Consider the following 25,463-nt stretch of genomic DNA (forward strand, 5'->3'; position numbering starts at 1 on the left):
GGGATCAAATCCTGACCACTGCGCTCCACCTAAGCAGGTGCTTTAGTGCACTGAGCTATCTGACCAGCCCTTTGGGTCATATTTTCGGTGGCGGCTCCAGGAAAAGTCTTTCCTTACATTTTACAGCCTGCTGGTACTTTTAAAAGTTTTTCAGTTTGTAAGTACTGCACTCCAACCTTGTTCTCCATTGTGAAACATTATTATTATTTTTTTAATTATCTAAAGAGAATACATAAAGTAAATGCACACACACACACACATTAGAGATGATACAGAATGTCTGCAAAAAAGCCAATAGGGGGCCGAGGAGATGGCTTAGTAGAATAAGTGCTTCCCTGGCAAACACAAGGGCCTGAGTTCAATCCCCAGATCAGGAAAAAAAAAAAAAAAAAGCTAATAGGAAAAGGCTGGTGAGATAGCTCAGCAGACTAAGCACCTACTTAGGCAAGCGCAGGGACCAAGATTTGATCTCTAGCACTGTATGCCATGCTGGTCCTGCCCCCAGACATGCTGAGCCAGTCACCGAGAGACCTGGTGGGTGTGGTGGCATGGCCTGTAATCGCAGCACTGGGGAGGCTGAAAACAGGAGTTTCATTATGAGCCAGAGCTGCCTAGTGAGACCCTGTAATAAATACTTAAAAAAATTAATAGGAATCCAACAATCATTGCTGTATTGCATAAAGTTGTCCTCAAATTAGTTGTTCAGATTATCAGATACAAGCATGCAAAATTGGTTAAAAAAAGCTAAAAGAAATTAAAAAAGAAAAAAACATTTTAAGTATCAACTGTTCCCCTCTGTAAACCAGCAGAAATCAGCAGTACAATTATCCAAGCCATCATACATATATACATAAATATAGTTCTATCTCTCCCACTCCTTCTCCTGTCCTTTTCCTCATCCCAGTTTTTCCTTCCCTTTGAACAGATTATTTCCCTTGCACAATATCCATTGTAAAGCCAGCCAGATAGCTCAGCAGATTATAGCGCCTGCTTAGGCAGACACAGGGGTCGAGGGTTCAATTCCCTGGAGTGCTGTTGCAGTCCTGCCCCTAGGGCATGCTGAGACAGCCGATTGAGACTGGGAGTGGTGGTGTGCACTTGTAATCCCAGTGCTTGGGAGGCTGAAAACAGGAGAATCACTATGAGTCTGATCTGTGTAGTGAGACCCTGTAGACCCTATAGTAAGTACATAAAAACAAACAAAGAAACAATGTCCATTGTACCTTTCAGATTTTATGAACTCTTTAAGGTTCTTACACTAGTGAGACAATATGCTGTTTGCACATGTGGGTCTACTTTATTTCACTTTATGACTATAGTCTCTAGTTGCATCCCCTCACCTATAAAATCCTGAAATTTATCTTTTTTTATAGCTGATTAAGGGCTGGGGAGATAGTTCAGTGGCTTAAACACCTGCCAGACAAGTGCAAGGTCATGGATTCAAACCCTGGTATGAGACATAAAAGACATTACAGCTGAATGATATTCCACTGTGTAAAAATATCACATCTTTTTTTTATCAATTCCTCAGTTGATGGGCATTTGGGTTGTTTCTAAGATTTAGCTAAGACAAATTGTGCTGCTACAAACATGGGTGCACATAAATTGCTGTGATGTGATGTTTTCAGTTCATTTGCAAAGATACCCAGGAGCAGAATAGCTGGGTTGAATTGGACTTCCAATCCTAGCTTTTTTTTTTTAAACTGGTTAATTTATTGACTTATACTAAGAAAGTGGGAGATTCCTGCACTTCTATTATGTTGGGTCCCATCATAAAATGTACCTGTAAAATTATTCTTTAAGTGTAATATATAGAACACAAATGAATTTGTAGCAAACCTAGAAAATTCTCTTGTTATAAATTACCCAAAACTGATCAACAAATTTCCCCTAACTTGAATTTTGTCTAAAGGTATAACTTTATATCATACAAATAAATTTCAAGTATGAAAAGTGCATTATTGCAATAATAACTCTTTGCAAGTCCAAAATTCTTAGTTTATAATAAAACTGCAAAGTTAAAAAAAAAAGTAACCAGTGCCATCTACTGCAGAAGTCCAACATCTTAAAATGTTGCTTAACAAGTTGTAGAGAAACATGTCTGGGAGTAACACGTAACAAAGGAAACTACTTGTGTTTTACCACCGTACGTTATTATCATCTTTAGTATTTTCTCTTTCCAAGTAGAAAATCACACCCTCAGTAATGTTCTCTTGAATCAGCCGTTCCGCGAAGTTGTCTCTTGCATGTCCCCAAAGTCATCATCTTCTTCACGTGTTCTCTTCGAACTGCCTGAGGTACCAGGATGCACAGGTGAGGACCTTTCTACTTGAAGTGGCCACGTCATCTGTACTGTTAACTTTGCTCGGTAGATGGCTTCGTATTCCTGAAGTTGATGGACGAATCCGGCATTAAGATTAATACAAAATCCTCTTTCTTGCACACATGCAAATGCATCTCTGTACTTCGTCCCAAGTGTTTCCATAATGTGTACAATACCAAAGGCAGCACTTCTGGGACCCCTGCCTTTCCACAAACAAGATCTTTTCCTCCAGTTTGTAAGCTCCCATCAATAAGCTTCCTCAGTCATCAGGAAAAAAGTATTATATTTTCCACTAGATTATCTGCAATATCCAAGACTAAATACCTAAATAACTGTTGAAAATTCGGTTTAATAAAGTTTGCTTCAATATTTTGTCGTATGCAAGTTATATGAGTTACTCCATGTTTCTGTAGTATAGGTAGCTTGGTTTTCATAGCAGAAGAATATGGGCCTAAGAATAATCCAGGTAAAATTTCCTCCGCGTGGGCCTTGCACTGTGGGAGCGAGGGGAACTCCAGCTTCACGTCCTCTGGGTGGGCCGGGGAGCTCCTGCCGGCGACCTGCGGCCAATAGGAAGGAGGCCGGCGGAGCGGACGCCTCCCGACTGACTCTGGCTGACGAGGGCATCCCAGCGACTCCGGTGGTGGCGGGGCAACCGGGAAGAGGAGTGCTGTGCGCCCGCCCCCAGCCGTCCTAGCTTTTTGAGAAATCACTTAACAGATTTCCATAGTGGCTGTACCAGCCCGCACTCCCATCAACAGTGGGGAAGAGTTCTTTTTTTCCCTCAAGCATTTGTTATTGGGTGATTTCTTCATGGTAGCCCTTCTTTCTAGGGTGAGATGGAATCTCAGTGTTGTTTCAATTTGCATTTCTCAAATGATCAATGAAATTCAACATTTTTTTTTCATATATTTATTTGCCATTTGTATGTCTTCCTCTGAGAAGTGTATATTCATTGCAGATGCTCATTTTTGGATTGGATCTTTGAATTTTGGGGCCTGATTTTTTAAGAAAGTCTTTAATGTTCTAGATAGAAGTCCTTTGTCTGAGGGACGGTGTGCTATAATTTTTCTCCTAATTTGTGGGTTTTCTTTTTACTCTGTTGGTGATTTTTTTTTGCATGCAGAAACTTTTCAAAAAGATAAGATCCTAGTTGTTAATTCTCTGAAGTACCTCCTGTGCAGCTTGGTTTTTGTTTAGGAGCTCTCTACTTACCCCTCTGTTTTTAAGATTTCTACCTACTTTTTCCTCCAGAAGATTCAGTGTTTCTGTTTTGATATTTACATCTTCAATCCTTTTTTTTTTTTTTTAATGTACTTTGTACAGGGTCTCACAATGCAGCTTGGACTCATAGTGATCCTCCTCTGTTTAGCCTGCCCATGGCTGGGATGACAGGTGTGTGCCACCATGCCCAGTCACTGTGTCTGGCTCAGTGTGCCTAAGGGTGGGGCCAGCATGGCATGTGGTATCAGGGATCGAACCCTGGTCCCTGCACTTGCTTAAGTAGGTGCTTAGTCCAGTGAGCTATCTTGCTAGCCCTCTTTGATCTATTTTGAGTGTAGTTTAGTGCATGGTGAAAGACATGGGTCTAGTTTTAGCCTTTGGCATGTGAACAGCCAGTTTCTCAAGCATTACTTATTTTAATTTTATTTTTTAATTTTTTTTTGTGGAACCAGCAATTGAACTCAGGCCCTTGCGCTTGCCAGAGAAGCACTTATTCCACTGCGCCATCTCCCCGGCCCCTCAAGCATTACTTATTAAAGAGGCTATGTTTCTCTCAGTGAGCCTGTTTGGCCCTTTGTCAAAGATAAGGTGGCTGAGTATGTTTGTAGTTTCTGCATCTTCTAATCTGTTGCACTGATCCTGAGGTCTGTTTTTTTTTTTTTTTTGCCAATACCATGTTGATTTTATTGCAGTAGCTTTGTAGTATAATTTCAGCTCAGGGATTGTGATGCCTCCTACCTTTCCTCTGTTGCGCAGGATTGCTTTTGCTGTTCTAGGTCTCTTCTAGTTCTAGATGAATTTTAGGAATATTTTCTCTAGCTCTGTGAGGTATCCTAATGGTATTTTAATTGGGATTGCATTGAATCTGTATAACAACTTTGGGAGTATGGCCATTTTCAGAATGTTGGTTCTTCCTATCCATGAGCAAGGAATATATTTCTATTTTCTGAAATCCTCTTCAATATGTTTTCTCAGAGTACTGTAATTTTCACTGTATAAATCTTTTATTTCCTTCATGAGGTTGATTCCTAAATATTTCATTGCTTTGGATGTTATTGTGAAAGACATTGTTTTCCTAATTTCTCTGTCAGTGTGTTTGTTGTTTGTATACAAAAATGCTATTGCATTTTTTCTTTGGAGAAAAAAAATGTATGTATTTAGAATTATCCAGCTGGACTCAGTTTATCTTATTTTTTATTTGTTAAAACATCCCTTTATTGACTATGCACCATTATTAATGATTCACTTTATCTACTGAGTGGAAGAGCACTTCGTGTTTCATTAAAAAGCTCAGCCCTCCACAGAAGCAACAGGAATTCAGTCTTCTTCCTACAAGCAGCACTGTCTAGTTCATGAGAAGTGCTTTCATATTAAGATAAAAGAGAAAAATAATGAAACAAATGGATTTCTCCCTCCCTCTGTCATCCTTCTCTCTTGCAAGACAATCTTATTTTATAAAAGGCCCATAAATAAACAATTCCTACACAATACTTCCATTAATCAGAAGAGGAATGGTCTGGCCCGGGGAGATAGCTCAGTAGAATAAGAGCTTGCCTGGTAAGTGCAGGGTCCTGAGTTCAATCCCCAATAATGGAAAAAAAAGAAAAAAAAAAAAAGAGGAATGGTGACATTTACATGACACCCTTAAATTGGGAACCTTTGAGGGCTCTGTGAAACTGACAAAAAGAGTAGGAGGCCAGGGTCATTTTCTCAGGAAGGTGCCTTGTAGACAGAGAAGATGGACAGCCACGCGGGCGTGAACCAACATTCATCACCATGCTGCTTACGTTTTGGGAGCTGTTTTCCAAGTTTTGAGATGTTTACTTTATGCCTCATGAGAAAGCGGCCACTCAAATGAAAGACAAAATGTCAAATTGATACCTCTCATACCAAGCAGAGTTCTCAGGAAAAGTGATGTCCACCTCCTGTAAAACAAACTGAAACTCAGAAGGGCTAAAGCTCCATATTTTAGAGACCATGGAGTGATGTGGCAACTGCACTGATGAATTAATGCTCAGACTGTTTGTAATACTGAGAGGTTTCTATTGTCATCTTTTTTTTTGCTTTAGGTCCACAACTTTCTAATGCTCCTGATTTCTAAAATGTGACTGATTTTCTCTTTCTTTCTTTCTTTCTTTCTTTCTTTCTTTCTTTCTTTCTTTCTTTCTTTCTTTCTTTTTTCTTTCTTTCCTTTTCTTTTCTTTTCTTTTCTTTTTTTTCTTTTCTTTTCTTCTTTTTTTGTTGGAACCAGGGATTGAACTCAGGCCCTTGCACTTGCCAGGGAAGTGCTTGTTCTACTGAGCCATCTCCTTGGCCCCATGACTGATTTTCTTACACAAGGTATTTTCTACTTCCTGAACTTCCTACTTTTCTGTTACACCTGTGTAGTGGTTGATACATTGTTTCAACTTGGTGGATAACTCTGCATGCATTTCCTGGCCAGTGGGGATCTGTCCTGGGGCACAATTGGTTCCACCCTAGGGTGCAATGGGCCCACCTTGGGATGTGGATTGGTTCCTCCCTAGAGTGGGACCAGGGCCCATCCTGGTGTGTGACTGGTTCCATCCTAGGGCACAATGGGCCCACCCAGAGTGACTCAGCAGAAAGAGACCATATAAAGGGGCTGAGGAAGGAGTCAATGTTCCACTTCTTTGGAGGCACTTCAGTCTTTGCATTCAGCTTAGACTCCATTGCCTGGCCTACAGAGCAGACTCTTTGGCCTCTGGCTTGGATCCTTCACCTTCTATTGCAGACTCTGCAGCATCCATTGCAGACTCTTCAGTCTTCTGTTGCAGACCCATTAGCTGATGGATAGAGACTTGCACAGAGCACTGCAGTGAGCTTCAGACCTTGGGACTGAATTGTTCAGTCTGGGGTGTGCAGACGCCCTCTGCACACTTCCTCATCTGACTCTGAGGCTGACTGTCATAAGCCAATTTTGTAATTCCTTGTACATTGTATATCTTGTGTTAATATCTATTCCTTATATTATATCTGCTCCTCTAAGTAAAACCCTGACCAATACAACCTGCTACATTCAGCATCAGGACTCTTCCAGGTACTTGTGAAATAGACAGATCCTAGCTGGGAAGCTGCCTGAAAATCAGGACCAGAAGTGTTTTGGAAGGAAGAATGGCAAAGGTGTGATGATGTACTACATGAAAATACTGTCATGGGAGTTACAAAATAAGATAAAAGGAATGGGACAAAAGTTTAAAGAAAGCAGGAATCTATACTTGCTAGTTAACTTTGACTCGTATTAAGATCAGAGTAGGAAAATCAGCAGTGTTATAGAAAAAAAAAAAAAACACTTAAAGATAATGAGCTTTACCACATGCTGCACCAGCCCAGCCACAAAAAAACCCTAATAAATAAAGATAATGAGTTTTATGGAAGTCAGCACTAAACTCTCTCTGAAGAATAGAAAAAAAACTTAAATGAAAAATCATTTAATCTCTTCCTAAAGAAAAGTTCCAGGCAGATTGGCATGGAGTACGAGTCCCTGAAGATGAGGCATTTGTACTGGTCCCCCTGAGATAGCTGCCATTCAAGCTCCCTGATCTGAGCCTTCAGGACCTTGAGTGTGGTCACAGTGGAATCTTTGATGATTTTCTCAATGTTCCTGTCCTTACAGGTCTCTTGCATGGCCTCCTGTTTGCTGCTTTTGCCATTACTAGTGGATGGCATCCTGTCACTAGCCCACTTGGAAAACTCAGGCATGTTACAGGTGGTGGGATGGTCACACTGGCCCACACTTGCTTTAGGACTGCACCCTGGAGTGCTTCTCTTTCCTTGGCTTCATCGGGCTAGGTTTCTCATACATGCAGGGGATGTCAGCATCTGTGTATTGTGACTTCTGGTACTACAGAGTGTCCTCTCCATTCACATCCAGGTCAGCATCACTGTCTGGGTTCTCCTTGCTACTGCACATGACAACATCAGAGCCTAGGAAGCCACCTTCCAGGACAGTGGTGGCCTGTATCTACTTCTGCCCACACCACTTATACTCCTCAAAGCAGTTGCTGTTCTCATGCTTGATGTCCATGGCATTCTCCTCAGCTATGCAGGAGCCTTCTCTCTGCCCTTCATCTTGCTTCCTCCGTTTCACTTTCCCAATTTGAGTATTCAGTCAGATCTGCCAGTTGTCTCACACTCACAGGAAGGTCTATGTCCTCTCTCTTGATGGCCTCCCTGCTCATCTGGGACCTTGGCATAACCATGGGGGCTGCTCTAATGGGACCCTATGGCTGCAGCATGGTGCCAACCAAGCCTCAGCCTCCAGTGCCCCATGGTGGCCCAACCAGTGAGGGAGAGGATAGGAGTGGATTCCTCCATCTGCCTGGCAATGGTGGCAGAACCTCAGCTCCCAGCAGTGGGGACAGCCATGTTGGGCCTGATCACATGACCTTGCTATTGAATTTTGTGTTTGTATCCTGCTATGCTACTGGATTTGGTTATTAAATGTACCAGTTTCTTGATGGAATTTTTGGGGTTCTCATGTAGTGTATCATGTCATCTGTAAATAATGATAGTTTCACTTCTTCCTTTCCAATCATTATTCCTTTGTTTCTCTCTCTTGTTTAATTGTTCTGGCTCGTGTTTCCAGAACTATATTGAATAGGAGTTGTGAGAATGGACATGATTGTCTTGTTCCTGATCATAAAGTGAAGACTTTCAGTTTTTGGCCATTTAGTATGATGTAAGTTGTGGGTTTCTCATAGGTGGCTTTTATCAGGTTGAGATATACACCATCTAGTCTGATTTTCTGCAGGTTTGTTTTTTTAAAATCATGAATGAGTATTGAATTTTGTTTTTTTAAAAAGTTTTTTCTTTTTATTCTTATATTTTTCTTTTCTTTCTTTAATTTCATATAACTTTTAAAAAATGTGTGTGTGTGTGTGTGTGTGTGTGTGTGGCCAGCTCAGCCCACCAGGGGGCGGGGCTAGCTGGCATGTGGTGCTGGGGGATTGAACCGCGGTCCCTGTGCTTTGCTAAGCTTGTTCTAAGTAGGTGCTTTAGACCACTGAGCCATCTCACCAGCCCCGAGTATTGAATTTTGTAAAAAACTATTTCTGCATCTATTGAGATGATGATGTGGCTTTTGTCTTTGTCTCTGTCTCTGTTAATGTGATCTATTACATTTATGGATTTGCATATATTGAGCTACCCCTGCACTTCTGTGATGAATTCTGCTTAATCATGAAGTATAATTTCCTTGATGATTTGCTGCACTGCGTTTACTAGTGTTTTATTGAGGATTTTCACATTTCTATATTCATTAGAGAGATTGGCCTGTAGTTCTATGTCTTTGGTTGGCTCTCTCACAGGGTCTTACTACAGAGATCGGAATCATAGTGATTCTCCCTCCTGTTTACAGCCTCCCAAGCACTGGGATTACAGGCATGCACCACCACACCCAGTCTTAATCACTGTCTCAGCGCACCCTGGGGCTGGGGCTGGCATGGCAGGCCCAGGGGTCGAACTTCCAGACCCTGCATCTGCCTAAGCAGGCCCTTTCTCTGGTTTTGATATCACAATAATGCTTACCTCTCAATGAGTTTGGGAGAATTGCTTCCCTTTCATTTTCATTGAAGAGTTTGAGAAGAGTTTATTAAGTCTTCTCTAAATTTCTTATAGAATTTAGATGTGAATCCATCAAGACCTGGGCTTTTCTTTGTTGGTAGGTTTTTGATTACATTTTCAATTTCATTCACTAATATTGGGTTAATCAGAATTTTTTTTTATTCAGAATTTTTATATCTTCTTGATCCAGCTTTGGTAGTTCATATGTGTTTAGGAATCTGTCCATTTTTTCTGTTTTCCATTCTGTGAGAATAAAGATTTTGGAAATAGGTATTGATCATCTGAATTTCTATAGGATCTGTAGTGATTTTTCCCCTTTCATTCCTTATTGCATGACTTTGAAGTTTTTCTTTCCTTTGCATGATAAGATTGGCTAGGACTTTATCAATTTTTTTTGTATTTGGTACAGAATCTCCTTATCTATCTTGGACTTATAGTGATCCTCCTGTTTTGAGCCTCCTCAGTGCTGGGATTACAGGCTTGCACCACCATGCCCAGACTTGGTGGCCAGCTCAGTGTGCCCATGGGTGGGGCCAGCATGGCATGTTTTGGGGATCAAACCCCTGTTCCTGTGCTTGCCTTAGCAGGTGCTTAATCTACTGAGCTATCTTGCTGACCTGGGGTTTATCAATTTTATTTATTCTTTCAAAGAACCAATTATTTGATTCATTAATTCTTTGTATTTTTAAAAATCTCTTTTATTTATTCTTTTAAAGAACCAATTATTTGATTCATTAATTCTTTGTATTTGTTTTAAATCTCTGTAGGGAGCCCTTTTTGGTCCTCATATCGGTCCAGGAAGCTTATATTTGTAATTCCATGGGTAAGTTACTGGAATCTCTTCAAGTTAATTCCAATCTACCAATTCCAGTGCAACCCACAGCAAGAGTAAAGAACACTAGGACATATTTATAGTTATGGGGAGCTAAGGGGTCTTTATTTTGACCATGGTGATGGTTACCTGAACAAAGGCCTTGATCTAGGGCCGAACCCAGGGTTTTTAAATATATTTAGTACAGGGTCTACTGGGTCTCACTACACAGATAGGACTCATAGTGATCCTCCTGTTTTCAGCCTCCCAAGTGCTAGGATTACAGGTGGGTGCCACCACACCCAGTCTCATTTGCTGTCTTAGTGCACCCTGGGGGCAAGGCCAACACTGCACACTGGGGATCAAACCCTGGTCGCTGTCTGCCTAAGCAGGTGCTTTAATCTGCTGAGCTATCTGGCCACACCAAAACCCAGGTTTTATTCAGTCATGAGGGAGGAGTGGCTTGAAGACAAATGACTGAGAATTACATGAAGTAGATGAACACTGAGTTGGGCTAGGTAGGAGGCCTGCATTTACTTCTGCAGTATGCAGAGGGAAGGCTGTGCAGAGAGTAATCTGCATTATGCTATTGAGATAGTATCTAATGTTTTGGGGTCCGGTGCTTCAGCTCAGATGTATAATCTTTCAAGCCCCAGGAAGTCATAGCCTCTATCATGAGGCTCCATCCCAAAGACAGTGTGAAGCATTGGCTCTTTGTTCTGTCTTGACCTAACTCATATTAAAGAGCAACAGGTGTAGGTTGTCAGGGAAATATGCATGCCATCTTCAAAGACTACTGCTGGTTCATCAACTAGACCAATATGCATTGCTTAAAGCCAATTGAAGGGATAAAGAAAAATCCTAACCAGCTCTGTACTACCAATACATGGAAATAAGGTCAGGCATAGCCAAAATGGAAACAACTGCTCTTTCAATGAGAGTCGCCTGGGTGGTCTTCCACACATCTCCATCACCCTTATTTCTGCCCTGATCTTTATAATTTCCTGCCTTCTTTGGGCTTTGGGTTTGACTTGCTCTTTTTTTTTTTAGGAGCTTGAGGTTCTGCATAAGAATTTTTTATCTGGCCTTGTTCTATTTCCTGATAAGTGAATTTACTGCTATAAATGTCCCTCTTGAATACAGCTTTCATTGCATTGCACAGGTTCTTGTAAGTTGTATTTGCATTTTCATTCGATTGTAAATATTTTTTAATTTCTTCTTTCATCTGTGGCCCATTTATTGTTCAGGTTTTTTTTTTTTTTGAACTGGGGATTGAACTCAAGCCCTTGTGCTTGCCAGGCAAGCACTTTTTCTATTGAGCTATCTCTCCAGCTCTCCTGGGTGGGTGTTATTTAGTTTCCATTTGTTTGTGAAGTTTTTGTTGTTTCTTTTGTCAATAATTTCCAGTTTCATTGCACTATGATCACATAATATGGAAAAGGTAATTTCAATTTCTTTGTATTTATTTAAGCATGCTTTATATGCTAGTATATGGTGTAATTTGGAGTACATTACTTTCTAAGACCACCACAAAAGACATAACATGGAGTACTCCTTTAAAATTCAATCCTAAGGGCTGGCCAGATAACTCAGTGGATTAAAGCTCCTGCTTATACCACTGAGCTATCTCCACAGCCCCCAAAAGTGCATATTTTAGATTTAAAAGACAGAAGAAAAATATTTTAAAAGTCTAGTAATTTTTCGTATAAATTAAATTCATGAATCAAAATCAACAAAAATATGTCCACTATTTTGATATTATTTCCACTTTTTCCATTCTTTTGTGTGAAATAGAAATAGTTTGTCTCCTAACTCCCTGGACAATTGCCTCATTTGTCCTTATGGTTGTTAAGGTCTGCACAGGGCACCAGGAGTGTCTATGTAGCTACAATGTGATTGACTGTGGTCAATGCTTATGAGGAATTAAACAACAACTACATTTGCTCATGCAGTCTTTCTGAATGCACTGGGGCAATCTGCATAGACCAGGATAATGAGTGTGTTTACTGTTTCAAGCAAAACATGTAGATAGGGAGCTTTTCAATGTACTTGTTTTTTTCTCAAGTGTCAAGTGGACTCTTGGGATCTTGTTACTGAGCTATGTATATGTAGCAGTTAATAGTAATGAGCTCACTTCTCTAAGCCTCTAGTGATTCTGTCACACTTAGAAAAGTAGAACTATTGACATATGATTTATTCCCATGCTTAATAAAGCTATTTAAAAGTTTCCAAAGTGTCATTTTCATTCACATAGTAAAACACTCTCTAGAGTGATCTCTGAGGAGATTGTTATGACCAGGTTATGTTAGGTCATTTTACGACCCTGGAGAGGCTAGACCAAGGCAGGCATATTATGTATGATTGGGATAAGCACTGCCTAGTGCTGCACCAGCAACCCTAACCCAATGGCTAGCCCTTAAGCCCTTACATCACCCGTATGACCAGTGCCAATTCCCCTGTTCATGACAACATACAAAGGAAGGGCTGGCTTAGGGTTCCCGTGAAGTAGGCCTTCAAGTGGGAAGTTTGTTTTGGTGTGCTCCAGAAGTAAAGGGTACAGTCATATTTAATATATAATCATTCTGCTTAACAGGGCCACAAAAAGACATGCTGAAGAAGAATTTATATAATGCCACATATCAACTTTAAATACCTTCAAAACATTATTTTTTATCATGTGGGCATACATTAATATTTAATAAAATCAAAAGCTATTAAAGACAACAAAATTTACAGTTATTATCACCTTTGTGGAAACAAATTTTTTAGAACAGCATACTCTTTAGTTTTAAAATTTTTATAATTAACTTTACTGATACAATTTAGACCTGCATAATGATCACATGCATTACAGGGGATTTGTATTTGTACGTGATATATCTTGATTCCTTTTTTTCACATTCCCCTCCTCTTTTAAAACAAATATTTTTTAAATATATTTAGTACAGGGTCTACTGGGTTTCACTATGTAGATCCAACTCATAGTGATTCTCCTGTTTTCAGCCTCACATGGTGCTGGGATTACAGTACTTGCCACCATGCCCAGTCTCAACCGATATCTCAGTGTGCCCCAGGGGCAGGACCTGCATGGCATGCTAGGGATTGAACCCTAGCCTCTGTGTTCTGCCTAAGCAGGCACTTTAGTCTGCTGAGCTATCTGGCAGGCCCCCAAATAAATTTTTATCTTTGACTTTTAAAATCACTTTACCTGTTCTTCACATTTTATTTTGAATAGTAATTTTGCTGGATAGAAAACACTTGGCTAACATTCAGAATTTGATATGCCATTCTACTACCTTCTAGGCCTTCTGGTTCTTTTTTTTTTTCTCAATGTATTTAGTACAGAATCTACAGGGTTTTACTACACAGATTGGGCTCATAGGGATCCTTCTATTTTCAGCCTCCCAAGTGCTAGGATTACATTACTGCCACCATGCCCAGTCTCAATCACTGTCTCAGTGCTCCCCAGGGGTGGGGCTGGCATGGTGGGCCAGGATTGAACCCCTGGCCCCTGGGCCTACCTAAGCAGGTGCTTTAATCTGCTGAGCTATCTGGCTGGCCCTGGCCTTGGTTTTAATGCAGAATAAACTGTAAATTATATTAAGGATTTATTGTCTATGATGACTCATTTTATTCTTGCCGTTCTCAAGATTATCTATTTGTGTTCGTTTTGACAATTTCATTATAATGCTTGTAGGTGTTACTGCCTTTGATTTTATACTATTAGGAGATTACTGGCTTTCTTAGGTGTATACATTTGTATTTTCACAAATTTGTAGTTTTCAGCCACTAATTGTTTCATTTTGTTTTTCTGCTTCTCTGATTCTAGAATTGATTGTATGTGTGTAATGGTATGCTTGATGATGTTTCTCAGTGTTGTGTGTCCTTTATCATTATTTTGTGTATTTGGTACAAGGCCTTACTATGCAGCTTGGACTTGTAGTGATCTTCCTGTTTTCAGCCTCCCCAGCACTAGGATTACAGGTGTGTGCTGCAATGCCCAGATTCAGTGGCCAGCTCAGCATGCCCAAGGGCTGGGCCAGTGTGGCATGTAGTGCTGGGGATTGAACACTGGGCTCTGTTGCTTGCCTAAGCAGGAACCTTCTCAGTGTTTTGAGACTGATCATTCTCCATTATTTTTCCTTCTCTTTCTCAGACTAGATAATATCAATTGACCTACTTCAAGTATATTATATTTTATTTTACCTGATTAAAATATACTACTGAAATCCTTGGGAAATTTTCTGATTTAATACATCATACTTTTTAATTATAGAATTTTTCTGTTTCATGCAAACTTCTCTTTACTGCTTTGCTTTAAATGTTTTCAAGATTATCTAGTATAGTATTTGATTAAGCAACATCAATTTTGAATAGTTCTTGGTGAAACAATAGAGAAAGAGTTTGAAAGATTTGAGAAAAAATCATGCATAAACCATTAAAAATACATATTTTCTTTGAATAAAGTGTTAAGTGGTGTCTTTGAACACTGTCAGAACAGCAGATTTTACTTAGCTGCCTTTAGCTCTCTGGCTATTTGCTACAAATCGGATAGACCTGTACAGTCAGCAAGGTGTTCAGAAAGCCATGAGAGAACCTTTTCCATTCTTCAAAGGACATATTTTATGATACCTATCTTTTGCAGTATGTTTCAAGTTTACAAAAGTCATTTGGCCCCTAGTTTCCTTTATTTTTATTTTATTTTTTTGCGGAATCAGGGATTGAACTCAGGCCATTGCACTTGCCAGGGAAGCGCTTATTCCACTGAGACATCTCCCCAGCCCCTCCTAGCTTCTTTTAACTGTCACTAAAATCAGTGGTATAATGGAATTTCTGCTCTTGCACTTTATAGGAAAGGAAACAAAGTCCTGACAGGGTTGGCATCTTTTACAAGTGCGTGAAGCCAGCGCTAGGGAGTGAATGGAATTCAAGTCAGAGCTCTCCCTTCCATGTTGGCCAGTTTGGTCCTTGTGTTGGTGTCTCCTCTCTCCCCTGTGATATTTGTTTACCAGAAGCATCTACATTTACCCTAGGAAGTTCTATCAAGGAGACACAGACAGAATACGAAAGCCTGAAATGGAACAGCATTGGAGCAGGCAGGTTGAGTCCGGCTACATGTATATTTATCTTAGGCTTCAGGTCAGATTGAGGCCTGTGTCATATCTGTCATTCTAGAGTCCATGGTGAAAGGCCAATGTTTCTGTACTAGAAGACTGAAGAGTAACAGAGGAAAAAAAATTTTTAAGAGCTAGCTCAGCAGACTAAGCACCTGCTTACGCAAGCTCAGGTACCAGGGTTCCATTCCTGGCACCATATGCTACACTGGCCCTGCCCCTGGTTGCACTGAGCCAGCTACTGAGACTGGGCACGGTGGTGCATGCCTGTAATCCTAGCACTGGGGAGGCTGAAAACAGGAGGATCATTATGAGTCTGAGCTGTGTGGTGAGACCCTGTACCAAATACATAAAAAAGAAAATTAATTTTGTTGGGCCACTTTTAACATACATAATGATCACATCCATCAGAAGGAATTTTTACCTGTGCATAATATATCAATTCTTTTCTTCCTAGTTCTCCTTCCCTCCCTTCGATTTTTCTTCCTTACCTCCTGGTGATACAGGGAGAAAAACTGATCTCGGGTGGGTGACCTCTAAATGATATAGGGAAAAATGATCTCCCGACGTAACCTGGACAAGTTCTTGTGTTCTCTAAAACTGAAGAATGAATTTTTGGAACAAACAGAGGTTATGAGCAGAATATATTGAGGGAAGGAAAGCTCCTGATCGAGAGAGGGACAGGAGGGGGGCCTGAGCGGGTAGTTGCCCTGGAAGCTGTCTCTTCTAGGGACTTTTATTTATTTATTTATTTTGCTCCGAATGCCTCCAGGGCAGGTTTGGCTGGCTTGAGTTGTGGGGATCGAACCACAGCAACCTGAGCCTGACTGCTTTGTTGAAGCAGCCACTTAAAGAGCTGAGCTAAGGGGCAGGCCCCTGTCCAGGGACTTTTATAGTGTAAAACCATATGGGGCTAAGGTGGAGAAAGGGGGAACTTGTTTAGGTGGATGTGGGGGGGGGGGGCAAAACTATGGTCAGCCAATGAGATTATAAGCACCATTGCTCAGGTAAATTGATTAAGTTCGGGACCAAATAGGGAAGGGAGTCATGTAGCAAGGGAGTATGAATGTAAAACAGGACTTTATCTGGTAGCCATCAGATAAGGCTTCTTTTTGGCTTTCTCAAGGGTAATGGTCAATCCCGGATGCTGTTCTTTAGGGAGGTTAGCATTTGTTTCCTTTAGGTCTGGCTCACAGCAGGAGCATCTGTCCCTCCCACAGTTGTAAGGTATCTTGTCTTTTGTGCTGTCTCCTCCGAGAGCCTGGCCCTGTCTGACTCCCTATAATATTTCCGTCTAACTCTGCCTGCAACACTGGGATGAGGAAAAGGACAATCGAATAAAGGAAAAAAGATATATTTAGGTATATATGCAGAATAGTTTGGATAACTGTATTGTCAATTTCTGCTGGTCTTTTGAAAGGAGCAGTTAATGCTTAATTTTTTTTCTTTTTACTCTGATTTTTTTTTATAACTTCTTTGTTATTTTCCTTTCTTTAAATGAATCTTGCATGTTCCTATCTGGTAATCTGAACAACTAATTTGAAGATGGCATCATATAATAATACAGTAACCATTGTTGAATTCCTATTACTTTGTTTAGTGGAACTCAGGCCCTTTGCACATGCCAGGGAAGTGCTTATTCTGCTGAACCATCTCCCCGGCCCTTCTTGTATCCTTTCTTTCTTTCTTTCTTTCTTTCTTTCTTTCTTTCTTTCTTTCTTTTTTTTTTTCAGAACTGGAAATTGAACTCTCCTGTATCATTTCTAATGCTGCTTTTTTCTATCACTATTTTGTATTTTTTAAAAATAAAAAAGAGGGGCTAGGGAGATAGCTCAGTAGAATAAGTGTTTGCCTGGCAAGCGCAAGGGCCTGAGTTCAATCCCCAGTTCCACAAAAATAAATAAATAAATAAATAAGCTCCCTAGATGAATTACATAATTTAATTTAATTATAATGTGTTAGTGATATATGTGCACCCATGTTTATAACAGCTCAATTTGTTATAGCTAAATCCTGGAAACAAGCCAAATGCTCATCAACTGAAGAATAGATTAAGAAGGTGGTATTTTTTTTTCCTGGTTTAATAAGGACTTGTTTATTTTGAGAAAAAAGATCCCAAACATCAGGCGTTCACAAAAAATAACCCACAGTATCAACTTTAGAAAACAAAGACTATTACACTAATTTTTCTAGAGGATGCATTTGACAAGCTCTCATTCACAAAAATACAATGTTACATTTGTGTTTAACAGCCCCACAAAGTACTTGATGTGGGGTGATACACATAACTCTTAAGTCAAACAAAGCTGCTTTCAATTGCTACACTAAATGAGACTGCCTTTGAGTTAGGGAAGCAACTACTGAAATCATGTATAAATGGAAATAACTATACTGCCTGCAGAATGAGAGATTATTGTGGAGACAGCTGATAAAAACCATACAACCTTTTTATTGTTAAGTCATAAAGAGGTATCAAAATTAAAAAGCAAAAATTACAGGAGAAGACTTAACAAAACTACTAGGAGCATCAGAGGAAGTGAAAATGGTACTAGGCGCAGGGCAATTATGAACATGGTAGGACAAGAAGAATAGTGAGCATGTGCTGAAGATACTAGGGGAGAGGATCTGGTGAAATTTTGATCTTAGACAAGCGCCTAGATAAAGAAATAATGGGACAAGACTTCTAAACCAAACTATGTGCTTAAGAATCATCCTTGCCATTGGTGCTCTGTCATCCTCTCCTTCCTCAGCCTCTTTTTCATCATCCTTGATCAACTCCAGCGTTTTCACCTGGTCCTCTGCCCGATCTTCATTTTCATCATCATCCAGTAGATCCCCCTCCTCAGCAGAATCATCCGCAGCACCCTCAGATTCCATCTTCACATTAGTCTCATCTTTCTTTTGGGAGGTGGTAGTCTGCTCCTCTTCGGTCTTATCATTCTTCATCTCCACTGCTTGTTTGCTCTGTTCCCTTTCAATTATTTCTAGGCTTTCCAGTAAAGAATCCACTTTTTGTTTTATCTGGGTCAACTCCTTCTTAATGGCCTGAAGATCATCACCTTTCAACTTTCCAGACTTGGATGAAGATCCATGCTGGCCACTCTTAGAATTGAAGCCACTTTTGCCTCTTCGGGAGGTGTTTCCTGATACACGCTGGCGTTTCGAGGGCACTACAGCCCGAGCAATAGGAGGAGGTGGAGGGACACGTGCTGGATAACTGTACATCTTGTCATAATAATCATGTTGAAAGTCATAGTCCAAGTCAAAAGAGGAGCCGTACATCTCCGCTGCAGATCATTTCACACCTGCTTTTCCTCTGTTCACTTTTGGCTCTGCAGCCAGATTAATATCTAAAACCTGGCCAGCAATCATTCTGCCATCCTCTCCAGCTACAGCAGCCCGAGCATTTCTCTCATTAACATACTGGACAAAGGCAAAGCCCTTATGAACGGAGAAACCCACAATTTTGCCATACTTTGAGAAGATGGCCTCCACATCAGATTTCTTCACCACCAGAGTGTTCAGATTCCCAATGAATACACGGGAATTCATGGAGCGAGGATCTGTCTTGTTGGTAACATTGCTAGCCATTGTGTTTGATGATAAAGTTGCTTACAGTGACAGAAACTGTAGCTGAAGATCAAAAAAATCTCACAGGAGAGATGAGAGAAGAGATTCGATTCCGAATCCCCTGCTCCCAGGTTCTACATGGAGTTGACTGCTGCTCGAGGTCAGCAACGCGGCAGCGACTGCTCAGTCTCGTCTCTTCACAAAATCTAAGAAGGTGGTATTTTTACACAATGAAATATTACTTAGCTTGGGGGCCTGCCTATTAGGTCAGTTGTTTAAGTGCCTACTTAAACAAAGCAGTCAGGCTCAGGTGCTGTGGTTTGAACTCAGACACACTAAACCAGAAATGCCCTGAAGGCATCTTGAGGGTGCAAAAAAAAAAAAAAAAAGAAAGAAAGAAAGAAAGAAAGAAAGAAAGAAAGAAATATTACTCAGCTATAAAAAAGATAAATTCAGGGGCCAGGGAGATGGCTCAGAGGAATAAGCGCTTCCCTGGCAAGCACAAGGGCCTGAGTTCAATCCCTGGTTCTGCCCCCCCCCCAAAAAAAGATAAATTCAAAGCTTTTATAGATAAGTGGGTGCAACTAGAGACTGTATTGGTAAAGTGAGATGAATCAGACTTACATGTGCAGACATTCTTCTTTTTCCTCTTTTTTCTTTTATCAACTTGTAAGTGTTAAATCTTATTTCTTGGTTTCTTGTTTTTTTCTTTTTAGGCAGAACTGGGGGTTGAACTCAGGTCCTTGCGCTTGCCCAACAAGCACTTATTCTCCTGAGCCGTCTCCCTGGCCCCTCATGTTGTTTTTAAGAGATCTTTTCCCTGGTGGCTACCTGCAGTGATGTCTCCAACATCTCAAAATCCATCTTTAATTTCCTTCTTTCTCTTTTTATCTTCAGTTTTATTCAAACAGTTTTGTTAGCTTTCAGTGCAATTTTTAATTTCTGGATATCTCTTCAAATCTGTTTCATGCATGCTATTTTTTCTTATATTGTTTAAATAAGGTTTTCATCTTTTTTTTTTTACGGAACCCGGGATTGAACTCAGGCCCTTGTGCTTGCCAGGCAAGCGCTTATTCTACTGAGCTATCTCCCCAGCCCCTTTATCATTTTTAGATGCTCCTTTTAAAAAAAATCAATAGCTTGTTTACATATTCTCAGCAATTCTTTCAGTATGGTCATTATTTCATTTTTATCTGAAAGGTTAATTCTGATCCGATTTCCTTTGTACCTGTCTGGAACTCTTTTTACTTCAGTTGCTATGTCAGAGATTTCAGGTGTGTGATTTCCAATTTCTTCCCTGTTGGTGTCTCCCAGACTTGTTCTGGGGTAGCCAGGGCCATGAGATTGCATTTTGCTCATTCATCTCCTCACTTTCTCGAGTTCTCTGGGCTGACCTGTTCACCTGAGCTGTCTCCACTGGGCAGTGTGGCGACTCTGGGCACCTCCTGGCTGACCAGCTCACTTCAGCTCCACCTGCCAGTGCACAAGCTGAGTCTGGGCCCCTCCAGCCTGAGCAGTTCACCTGAGCTCTGTCTGTTCTGTATAGTTTGTTTTAAGTCAGAGGTTTGTGAAAGTACTTTGTTTATTGTGAATTACTAAAAATTAATGACTTTTGATATTTCTATGAATTAAGAAAAAAAATTACCTGTCTATTGTTTGCTGTTATAAATTTTTAAGATAAAATTCTTATTATAGTATAATGTTCATTCTCTAAACTACCTTGGGGAAAATGAAATGTATCGACCTGAAAGTAGTTCACAACATTAATGCATTCATTAATTTAAAAGTAATATAAACATAAGTATATATTAGCAGAGCTATTGAAACACAGTGAAAAGCAGTCAAAATTAATTTTAATACCTTATGAAAACCTAGCAGATGTGCTTTTATACCTACGCAGCACTTAGCTGGTATTGAGTCATTAGGTGGCGCTATCTTTCAAGAGAGTTTCTATGATACCTACGAAGATGGCACTAAAGCTTTTGCTGAGGTATAAAATTTGCAGTCTGAAATATGATCTCCTTTGCAGCATAAAAGCATAAAAGGCAGTGAAGTTCTCTTAGTGTGGTGTGCTTTGCTGCTTACTCTGTGGGAGAAAAACTGGTATAATAGCAAAGAATCAATTTTGTATGGAAATTTTACAGGCAGTTTCTCTGCCAAAGAACTTCAATTCTGGCAGCTCCTACCCTGCACTTGCAAAGGTCCAGATTTATAGCTAAGGACATGTAAGTACCAGCATGGGCCTTGGTTACATAAGTTATCTCCTTTGATATAGTATTTTATATATAACATAGAGATATATTCCTATATATTCCTGATAGATATTACAGCTTTTGCAATGTGTCCCTGAAAATATCTTTAATTCTTTCATTGTTCATTCATTTGATCCAGAAGCATAATCTGATACATACGTGTGTATACTATTCACTTTGATGAAGATTTAGAGATGAGGACAACTGGAAGAGACATCATTGAATGCAGAAATAAATACACAGAAGTCAGGAAATGTAAAAGAGCTTAAGGAGCAAACACAGTTTAACAGATGCTTTGATTGTTATGGGCATTGGAGGGATATGTTACATGTGGTATTTGAGGACAAAGAGCAAAGGGAAGTGTGGTTAGAATGCCTTTTATGGAATGAAATCAATTATTTTATATGAAGCAAAAGATTAGATTACCCAGAACAACTTGCTACCCTCTATGTAAAACAATATATATTGCTATCAGAATTTTAGGGAAAACTCTGGTTCATGGTGTTCCAACTGTCTAGGCTTAGCCAGCTGTCCCATAGTGTCCATCAAGGAGGAGAGGAGAAGGGCAGAGAAGGAAGAGTTTAAGTAGCACAACCAGGCTGTGGATCACAGACAGAGTCTCCAGATCAGTCTTCACAGTGCTGGCACAGCTTCTGGGTTTTGTAGTAAAGGGGAGCAAAAAAGGGTCAGGGGTCTGGAGAGCTTGATATTAGTGTAGCTGGCAGGGAGAGAAACTTTAGTCAGCTGTAACTGGTTGATGGAGAACCATCATCACCTGCAATTTAATCACTAGGGAAAGCCTTGGCACCAACAATGGAATAATTACACCTCCTTGGGAATGGCCTGCTCATGGGATGACCTGTGAGGTTTTGCTTTTCCTGAAATTAGAGGTGGATGTGGATTTAGAACAATGCTTTTGTGCCACAAAAAAAAGTTTAGGCTGGGGAGATGGCTTAGTAGAATAAGTGTTTTCCTGGAAAGCGCAAGGTTCTGAGTTCAATCCCCAGTTCTGAAAAAAAAAGAGCAATTGTAGAACAATGCCTTTAGACTTGTGGACATTGCACTAGAAGAGCTGTCACTGGTGCATGGATGTCCCTACATATCTTGAAAATTGGTTTAGCTACTCTTATCCTACTGACCTCAGTCTGCAAGGGGATGGGATATGCTAGGCAAATTTAAGACTAACAAACTTTATAACATAGATTGCCCTTAATTATTGGCATGTGTATGTGCAAAGCTGAGCTGGGATCTGTCCAAAAACCTTAAGGTCATAAGAGAGCTATGAAAGAATAAAATGAAACCAGAGATGAGCTTTGTTTTGGTTTGTGTCTAGTTGTCCCCCCAAGCCTCATGCAGTCATGGGGCAGGTTTCATGATCCAGTGCCGGGATTATGTGTGTGAGTGCTGCCAGGATTATGGGTGTGAGTGCTCCACCTGGCCTGGGGGTGATAGCCTGAATGCAAGGTAAGGGAGACAGACTTGCTCCCTGTTGCTGCTGCTCCTCCCTTTGCGCTCCCTACCCTATGTTACCACCAAGAATGGATGCTCTCTGCCCTGTGCCGCTCTGCCTTGGAGCCAAGTATGGGCTAAAACCCCCAGTAACTGTGAATGAAATAAGCCTTTTCTTTCTTAATTTTGAGTGTCAGGTATTTGTCCCAGCAATGAGAGAAGAGTAACTAAGGCAAGCTTTATCCTGTTTTAGTTACCAAATAAATGTCTTCAGGCCCAGCCTCTAAGTCCATGTTATGATATCAAGATGGCGAGACTTGTAGAATAGTCAAAGACTGATACATCTAGAAAATATTTGTACATTAATTTAAGCAAATCTTAATTAAAATACTGAAGTGCAGACTTTAGTTGATGTGGCATACTTTCTTAAATAATTAATTTAATTCTTACTACACATTGAAGTTTTATTGCTTGTGTGTGTCTTATATGTACATTGCTGTGGTAAAAAATTAAAAACCTTGTGAAAGGATACTGTTATATTAACAGCTGGCCAAAGTTGAATCACAGTACTATCCTAATTGAGAAGGATTTTTTTTTGGCTGCTTCAGGCCTCCTTAACAGCGGGTCTGGTAAGGCATGTGGAATGGGGAATTGAACCATGGTCCCCTGTGCCTGACTGGGTTTGCCCAAGCAGGCACTTAAACAACTGAGCTAATCTGCAAGGCCCTGAAAATTTGAGAAGGATTTTTTTTTTGCTAACTCAGGCTACCTTAAGGGCGGGTCTAGTGTGGCTTGTGGAGTGGGGTATCAAACCACGGTCCCTTGTGCCTGACTGACTTTAACCAAGCAGGCACTTTAAACAACTGAGATAACCTGTAAACCCCCATAATTTCCTAATTGAAAAGATAAGTTTCTATCAGACAAGTCTATCACACATCACAGATGATTGCCTCTTGTACTACATTCCGTGTTCCATTTTCTTTTACCCTAGTATAATGTTAAGGTGTAGAATGTCTAATTAACTCAAAATCTGTCTATAGTTACTAATATAAATGCATAACCAATTTTCAGACACCATAAATTGTGCATAATATTAAAACACAGCTATACAATAACTTTCTCTCTTTTTCTTTCTTTCTTTGGTACAGGGTCTCGCTGCACAGCTCAGATTCATAGTGATTCTCTTGTCTCAGTCACCCCAGTGCTGGAATTACAGGCATGTGCCACTACACCTGGTTTTGGTCCCCAGCATGGTATGCCCAGGGTTTTGGGGATGGCATGGCATGCAGTAGTAGGGATCAAACCTAGGTCTTTGCACTTTCCAGGCAGGCAACTCACATTAACTTTATTTAACTAATCAAAATTTTTGTCACTACTGTAGGCAACTAGCTATCCATGTGTCCACCTAGTATCCATTGTTTGAACAAAATTTAACATGATTTCCTCACCTTAAACACACACACACACACACACACACACACACACACACACACAGACATCCCCATCATTTGCCTTTGGCCTAAAGATCTCCTTCAAGTTCTTTGACTGCTGAGTACAATTTTCAAAGACACTGAATGAACCAGGTCTGCAGAGGAACAGAATCAATATAGAATATGTGTATAATTATGCTTAGAAATTTATTAGGAAGACTTATAGCATCACAAGTGGAAAGCTCACAGTGATCCCTTGTGGGAATGGAGGGAGAATACAAACTGACCATCTGTTTGCTGTAGGTCTGGTGTTGGAGGCCATTAACCAGTATCCATTCTATTCCCCTGCTGAGTTAAGTTTATGGTCCTTCTCACCTTGCCTACTTCCCCTAAGTCTCCTGCTATGCCCCGGAGGTGGGACTTCCTGTCATAGCCAGGTTGCCTAGTTACTAGCGCCTTTTACCCGCTGACATCATTTCCCTACGCCTCCACTATATATACCCAGCACCTCCCCTAAATAAACGAGACTTGATCAGAATCCTGTCTTGTCTCCATTTCTCACGTCTCCTGTCCTTTGCCCCCTCTTCAACTCCCCACTCCTCCCCCAGGTGACCTTCATTGACTGACCTGCTGGTTCGGGACAGTCTGGAGAATCCAGTAGTAGTAAACTGTTGGAAACCTAGAAGTCTAATGTTCCTCTCTGATGCCAGTCTGGTTGAAAGGCCAAAGACACCTGAGAATGAAGCATAAACTGCCCCCTTAGCCAGTGTACTTTGGTTTGTTAGTTGCCCACATAATAGTTCCTGTTCTGGTTCTGGTCGTTCCTGTCTCCTTTAAAAGGCTGAGCACTGTGATGCATAGCTGGTCACATTGTCTAATCCAATCCCCAGCTGGCCACCCACTCTGCCTCTGTACTTCCTAGTTGCGCATCTCGTGTAAGCCCTTGACCACCAACAACCAGGCATGATATTCTGGGAATGATCCTCATCAGTGCCCATCATTATAAATAAATCCTCCTCCAGATCCTGTGTGTCCTTTTGGTGTTTTTGCTTGCTGTTGCATCTGATGTTTTGGCTAGGAAGCCTGACTGCACTGACCTCTTTGATCACTGGTCATGGCACTCGTAGGTGGAGCGAAGACCTTTATAGGTCCCAATGGGAAGGCACACACTCCAGGCCTTCAGAGGCCTGGGCAGATTCCTGGATCCCTGCTTGAGTGACTCACATCAGACCCCAAAGGGTGGAAGGCAAAATCTCTGTCTATCCATCTGCCTGCCTACCAGTGAGACCCCCAGGGGAACCCCAGTTAAATCTGTTAGTCCTACACAGGTCCAGCAGAATCAGGAGCCTGATTAACTCCCATTAGTCAGGACCATCCTCAAAGGAAAGGGTTGGAATATTTTTTTTCAAAGTTTTATTGATAAACAGCAATGAGACAGTTTCAAATCAAATTGGAAGTACAGTTTCAACAAATAATACACTGCATATATTCTTCTTAGTGGTTAATTGCTGTACAAGATGCAGACTTGTGATCCTATTTACAAACACAATTAGAACAAATCATTCTATTCATTGAGAGAATGCGACTATATATCTATCCCAACCACTTTGATTACACAGATACAAAATGGACATTCATAGTTATACCCCATTTTTTTTAAAGTTCCGTTATTGAACATTATAGGTGTGTAAACTCAGCAAAATATTC

General features: G+C 40.6%; 3 pseudogenes across 1 annotated transcript; all 3 read right to left on the bottom strand.

The window, feature by feature from the left end:
- Nucleotides 1-2,218: 2,218 nt before the first annotated feature.
- On the bottom strand, nt 2,219-6,315 carry LOC101562057 (annotated as a pseudogene).
- Nucleotides 6,316-6,949: 634 nt separating this feature from the next.
- On the bottom strand, nt 6,950-7,837 carry LOC111814466 (annotated as a pseudogene). Its single transcript, XR_002819447.1, has 2 exons — nt 7,813-7,837; nt 6,950-7,654 (listed from the first exon to the last, which is right to left on the bottom strand). The product of XR_002819447.1 is annotated as an E3 ubiquitin-protein ligase RNF220 pseudogene (transcript).
- A 9,789-nt stretch (nt 7,838-17,626) lies between these two features.
- LOC101585189 lies at nt 17,627-18,672 on the bottom strand (annotated as a pseudogene).
- Between the last annotated feature and the right edge of the window lie 6,791 nt (nt 18,673-25,463).

The sequence above is a fragment of the Octodon degus genome, unplaced genomic scaffold (genome assembly GCF_000260255.1).
Source record: "Octodon degus isolate 3935 unplaced genomic scaffold, OctDeg1.0 scaffold00322, whole genome shotgun sequence".
In the NCBI taxonomy this organism is placed as follows: Eukaryota; Metazoa; Chordata; class Mammalia; order Rodentia; family Octodontidae; genus Octodon; species Octodon degus.